This window comes from Herpailurus yagouaroundi, unplaced genomic scaffold (assembly GCF_014898765.1).
Source record: "Herpailurus yagouaroundi ecotype Mexico unplaced genomic scaffold, PumYag 67793, whole genome shotgun sequence".
In the NCBI taxonomy this organism is placed as follows: Eukaryota; Metazoa; Chordata; class Mammalia; order Carnivora; family Felidae; genus Herpailurus; species Herpailurus yagouaroundi.
This window is the reverse complement of record NW_024420586.1, coordinates 9,147,641-9,153,265: the sequence shown is the minus strand read 5'-3', so window position 1 is coordinate 9,153,265 and position 5,625 is coordinate 9,147,641. Positions and strand designations below refer to the sequence as shown.

General features: G+C 49.8%; 1 protein-coding gene across 7 annotated transcripts in view; it reads left to right on the top strand.

The window, feature by feature from the left end:
- The first annotated feature begins 3,374 nt into the window (after nucleotides 1-3,374).
- The window catches only part of TAB3 (TGF-beta activated kinase 1 (MAP3K7) binding protein 3), an 87,417-nt gene continuing 85,166 nt past the window's right edge, over nucleotides 3,375-5,625 (top strand). For 5 of the 7 annotated variants that reach the window (XR_005788255.1, XR_005788254.1, XM_040468896.1 and 2 more), the window contains exon 1: nucleotides 3,376-3,523. The gene's annotated coding sequence lies outside the window, so the exon portion shown is untranslated. Of the gene's footprint in view, nucleotides 3,524-3,660; nucleotides 3,949-5,625 lie in introns of those variants that run through there. The other 2 variants (XM_040468898.1, XM_040468895.1) reach the window with 2 other exon arrangements.

The window sequence follows — 5,625 nt, the reverse complement described above, 5'->3', positions numbered from 1 at the left end:
TACCTGCTAAGCTCTCTCTATGGTAATGAGAGCTCTAGGTCCCTCCCTAGAGGCTCACCAAGAGGCAGCAAACCCGGGTCTAGAACTAGAACCCCAACACTTCCTCCGGCTGACATACGAGAAGTCTCGAAGGAAGATTTCCGGTAGTTCTCACCTCTCAGGAATTATTGTAGATTTTCTCTTCCCCTGGGGAAGGCAAAGCCAAAGGGAGGGGGGCCTCTCGGAAGAGCTGAGTCAGGAGGGTCTTAAAGATGTGTCACGCTGCGGCTGCCTGATTGAACGGTAGCTATTTGAGCAATTTAGGGGAGAGGCGGAGACTTTCAGCGAGAGCTGGCCACAGGTCCTTGGAGTTTAGACACCAGAGTCACCACAGACACTGCTGCCTGCCTTGCGCCATTAGAGTTCTAAAGACAGGAAGCTTGCGGGTGCAGCAGTGACAGGGCGGCCTGGCTGTTACTTAGCGTGGCAAGGATGTGCACGTTTCCTTTGGATCACGTGATGGTCCCAGAATGCAAAGAAGCTTGAGCCTCCTGCTTGTGCCCTGCCAAAGAGGGGTGAGGGGATCCTGGCAGTAAGACGTCGTGGGTATCCCATAAAGGGAGTTTATATCAAAGAACTAGGCCGTGAGGAGGGTGCTGAAGAATCACACTCACCCACTAAGAGAGCCAGCATTTGGGTGCCGGCCACACCGAAGACACAGACAACCAAGAGAGGACTTTCAGCAACATCAAAAAGTAAGAGACCAGGGATCGAGGAGAGAGAGGCCTGACAGAGGGAAGAACGCCATATGGGCCCTAGGATGTACTATCAAATCTTCCCAGTGGGAGCCTAAGAAGAACCAAAAGCAATCAAGAGATAGAGTCAATTTGGCCATCTGCTGTGTCCGGAGAGGACAAAAGCATCTTGTGACTGTAACCTGTAAAGCAGGAAATTGGCTGTCTCCGTTCCCGCCATCTTCACGCTTGGAGGAGAAGAAACTCCTAGTTAGAAAAATGGGGGAGGAGTAGAAGCCTAAGGAACAGAAAGAGGATTATACTCGCTTCTTTGACTTTAAGCCCCTCACTGGGGGCAGGACCCAACTGGGAGAGAGGACAAGACATAACTTGAGATCAAGTTCTGAGATTTGACTATTTTAGAGGGCCGCTCGTTCCCCACTGTCCCCCCCCCCCCCCCCGCCAGCAACCCACCAACCTTTTTTCTAGAGGCATGGCATTTTTAGCTCAGGTATAAGACTGCTCAAAATAAGAACACATTTCTCGGTCTCCCTTGCGGGTAAATACATTAATGTGAATAAGTTTGGGCTGACAGGCTGTGACCATAAATGATGTTACCAACTTCTGGGTTGTACCCTTCAAGGAAACGGGTAGATCTTCCCCTTCCTGATGACTGGAATGTGATGCGGTGCTGAACCACTCTGGACCAAACATGCTAGGTCAGCACTATAGGGATGGTGGAGCAAGAAGACAAAAAAAAAAAAAAAAGAAGAAGAAAAGAAAAGAAACTTCCGCTCACTCTGCGGAACAGAGCTGCTGTTAGTACTCTGCTTCTGCCGTGTAATAAGCAAAAGTCTCAGCGGCATACCACACTGCACATTTATTTCTCACCCATGGCTTTGTGAGCGGGCTCTCCCAGGGGCAGCTTTGTTCGGTATGAAACCCTGAACTCAAAGCAAGTTTTCTATCCGTGTTTGAACACGAGGGTGCCCACTACGTGGGGAGGGAGACAGGAGCGAACGGCTCCCTTCTGGGCCACATCCAGCTTCTAAAATGACTCTCAACACCAGAGTTGCTCTGCTGCTGGCTGTGGGTCAAGTCCAGCTCCACTCTAGTGTCTTTCTCAGACCCAGGTCAGAGGGAGATTGGGACTCTTAGGACACCGGCAGTTCCTTCCCATAGCAGCGGTTGGATCCAGTTTGCAGTTTTCCCCACAAGGGCAGACACAGCATCTTGAGCCCCCATCAGAGACACCAGCACCGGTAGGTGCGCTTCCCTCCTCAGTGGTCTGAATTTCAGCTCCACGCAGCCCCTTCTCTAAATATTTAAATTGTAATAATCCCAACGTCTCCCCTTGGTTGGTCCCCCTGGCTCTCAGCAGAGAGGCTGTTAGGCCACTGTAGCACAGTTGCTATCTCCGTCGTGTATTAAGCTCTCCTCTTGCATTTTCAGTTACCTAATTATCACTTTTTTATATTAAATTCTGTTAAAATAATCGGGTGGCTTGTTGCCTGACATTACCCTGATCCAATGGACTAAATCCCACGCCTCTAAGACTGCCCTCAAAGAATTTTCTCTTTTGATGCATGTCATGATACCCTGCTCCCAGGACCTGTCACTCCTCTCGGTACCTATTTTTGTTACAGAATTCACTGTGCTGAACTGTCATCATTGTTTTTTTCTCATCCATCGCTATCCCAGGCCAATAGCTCCCTGAGGTCAGAGCACGTCTCCGTGTCTTCAGTCCCTGGCACGCAGGAAACTCTCAACATACGTTTGAATCAACGAATAAATGAATGAGAGAGAAAAAAACAGAACAGGAGCAGAAGCGGTTAAGGGTATGCCATTTGGAAGGCTCACGTAGCGCCAAAATGAAAGAGAAAGTTATTTGGTAATGTGAGAAACTGGAGGGCTGTGGCTTCCAGCAGCGAACGCTGCTCCGAGCACACAGCGAGCTCTCAAATAAAACAAGAAAAAGAAAAAAGAAAGAAAGAACACCACAACGGGAATCGGACAACAGGATGAAAGGGCAGCTGAGACTTTCCAAAGAATACTTGGTGGCTGGGAGAGAAGGGAGAAGGAAAGGGTTGGGACTCCTGGGGACGCCAAATTGGCCGTTCAGGCTCTGGAGGGAGGACCCGGTCTTAAGAGACACCTCCCACTTCCCAATCAGTCCTGCCCAACCCTTTCCCGGGTTTCATTTCTGGTTCCTCCGCCCACCCTTTCTCCGCCCCTTGCCTCTGGGAGGAAACAGGTAAAACACGGAGAACTGGGTCTTACTTCAGGAGCCGTTCTGAGCATGCGTCGCTCCCCGTTCCGCGCAGCCGCAATAGCTTCCGCTGTAACCGGTACCGCCCATTTTCGCTTAGGAGGAGCGTTTGCTCTGAGGGCAGCTGAGGCTGCCCTAATTGACCACCTTTCCTGTGGGCCCCCGCTCTCCAGTCGCTGTAGGAGAAGTCTCGCGACATCGCCTTCGGCAGTCCCCGGCGGCGCCATCTTTGTGCCTGGCGAGCGACGGCACCCGACGAGAGTCCTGAAGCCGGCGGTTCGCTTGCCAAGCTCTTGCTGAGGCCGGATCCAGGAAATACGAGGCGGGCCTCGGTGGGAGGGACGCACGGAGGGAGGAGGGAGGAAAGGAAAGGGGGCGGCGGCGGCGGCGGCGGCGGCTCTCACCAGACCGGGCCCCGCACGGCGCATACCCGAGGGGGGTCGGGCGGGGAGGCGGCGCCAGCCCGGACCCCCCCGCGGGAGCAGGCGGCGGGCGAGAAGGCGAGGCAGCGGCAGCAGCAGACAGGAGCAGCGGCTGCCGGGTGAGTGTCCCCAAGAAGGGCCCGGCACCTGTCCCAGTCGGGGCGTCGGGGGTGGCCCCTGGGTCGTCTCGGTGACCCAGCGCCCGGGCGCTAGGTGTGCGCTCGAATGCGGGCGTCCCGGGGGCTCGGCTCGGCCTGGGGTTGCGGCGGACACCGGGAATTGCGGGGCTGCTGGAGGTCTGCGCAGGGCCTGGCGCGCCCGCCCCAGACGCCCTGGGAGGCCGAGGAGAGAGGGAGTGGCCGGGGGCCTTGCTCGGCCTTCGCCCCCCAAGCAGAGGGGATGATGTCCTTCCTCGCCGCACCCTGGACGTTGCGGAGAGTGAACGTCGGTGGACGGGCTTCAAGCCCCAGCAAGGCGTTTGCCGAGGAGGACTAATCAGCATCAAGGTTGAGTCTCTTGAGGCTATTGAGAGATGTGGGGGAAGGTTAGTAGTAATAGTAATTGTTCTAAACGGGGGGTTGCAATTGGTGGCAGGTGTGGAGTAAGGCGAAAACCTGGTGTCCGTTTTTTGTTTTGTTTTAAAAAACAAAGATCGCACCAACAGTCCTCTGAGGTCCGACAACAGATTAGTTATTCCCGGTTGGAGTTGTGTAGTTTAGTCCTGTGTGCCAGGTCATTAAAAAGGGCGTAAGAAACAGGATTTGGGGCGTTGGGGGGATGAGGGATAAGGTGGGTTATCAAGTAGGCTGCATATAAAGTCAAAAGTTCATAGTGTTGATAAAAAGCATTTTTGTCTTTACGGAAATTTAATTTATTTCAATTGCTTAAGAATACTTGTCACCTTTGGTCCAGACGGGTTGTCAGTTCCATGTGTTCTTCAGTGACGTTTGTCAATCCGACAATAATTTTGGCATGCGATCTATTTAGTTCTGGTTTGTGAAAGAACAAGAATGAATGAGAAAGAAGAACAATTTGACAAAGTTAGCTGCTTCTCCTCACTTTCTCATTTTAGAAGAATAAAGGGATTTATTTTTTTCTTTGCCTTCTAAACGTTTTGCAATCGTACACCAGAACGTTTGTAAGAAGAAACAAAAGTGTCAATCAAGAAAAGGCTTTTGAGATGAGAGGTTAGCTTTTGACAGTATTATTAAAGGCATCGTCACCCATGGTAAATTTTGTCATGACGTGAAGAATGCAAGCAAATCCACATACACATTTTCAAGCAGTGTCACATAGGAAGTTTTTCGACTTTAGTCCCCTAGCCCCATTTGCTTACCACTGGCTTAATCAAAGGAAAAGACTTCCGTGAAGATAAATATTAAATATATGAGTTTCATCTTTATATTGGACAGAACATAATCTATGTTCTGTCACTCTGAATTTTCTTTCACGTGTTGATTTGACACAGCCTTCTCAGTTACGTATATTTTTCATTGGCATATTCTGTGCAGCGTGTGTTGCAGGTAAGGAAGCTGGTATTGTGTATATTCGGGCACCGGGTTTGGTGGGTTACCTATAGCTCTCCTGTGCAGGTAACGTTATGCCTGTTGTACACATAACCACACTAACCTCTCGTATTCTTCAGTAATTTTCCTCAGGAGGTTATATAGCTGGAAAATTGCAGACTAGAGCCCACATTCATGTGTGTCTGATTTTAGAATGTGGGCTTTTTCTACTATACCCTGCAGAAGTGTGTGTGCTAAGTGATAAAAATTTCATGAAATGGAAATTTTTGTTACAAAGAAACCTTTCAGTTCTGTCGGTAATCTTGAAAGATTTCAGTGCTCTTGGTTGAAGATAATCTCAAGGTTTTGGGTTTTTTTTTTTTCCCCTTCTTTTCAGACGTGTTCATTTTCTAGCCAGAGGTAACATTTTAACAGAAGTCTGCTGATTAGTAAGGATTCCCAGTAGCCGGTAGTGACCTATGTGAAATTCAGATGTTTTCAGTAACTTTGCCTGTAGTTTCAGCATGCCAGGATACTTCAAAGATCAAATATTTCGTTTATTCTGGTCCTGCATAGTTTTTCAAATTACATTACTAAAATAAAATACCAACTATTTCTAGGGGTTTGAATTTGCTTTATCATAGCTTGGAGGTATATACACACGCACCCACCCACCTACCTTCTCCAACAAGTGGAGTATCTGATAACAGGCGCTG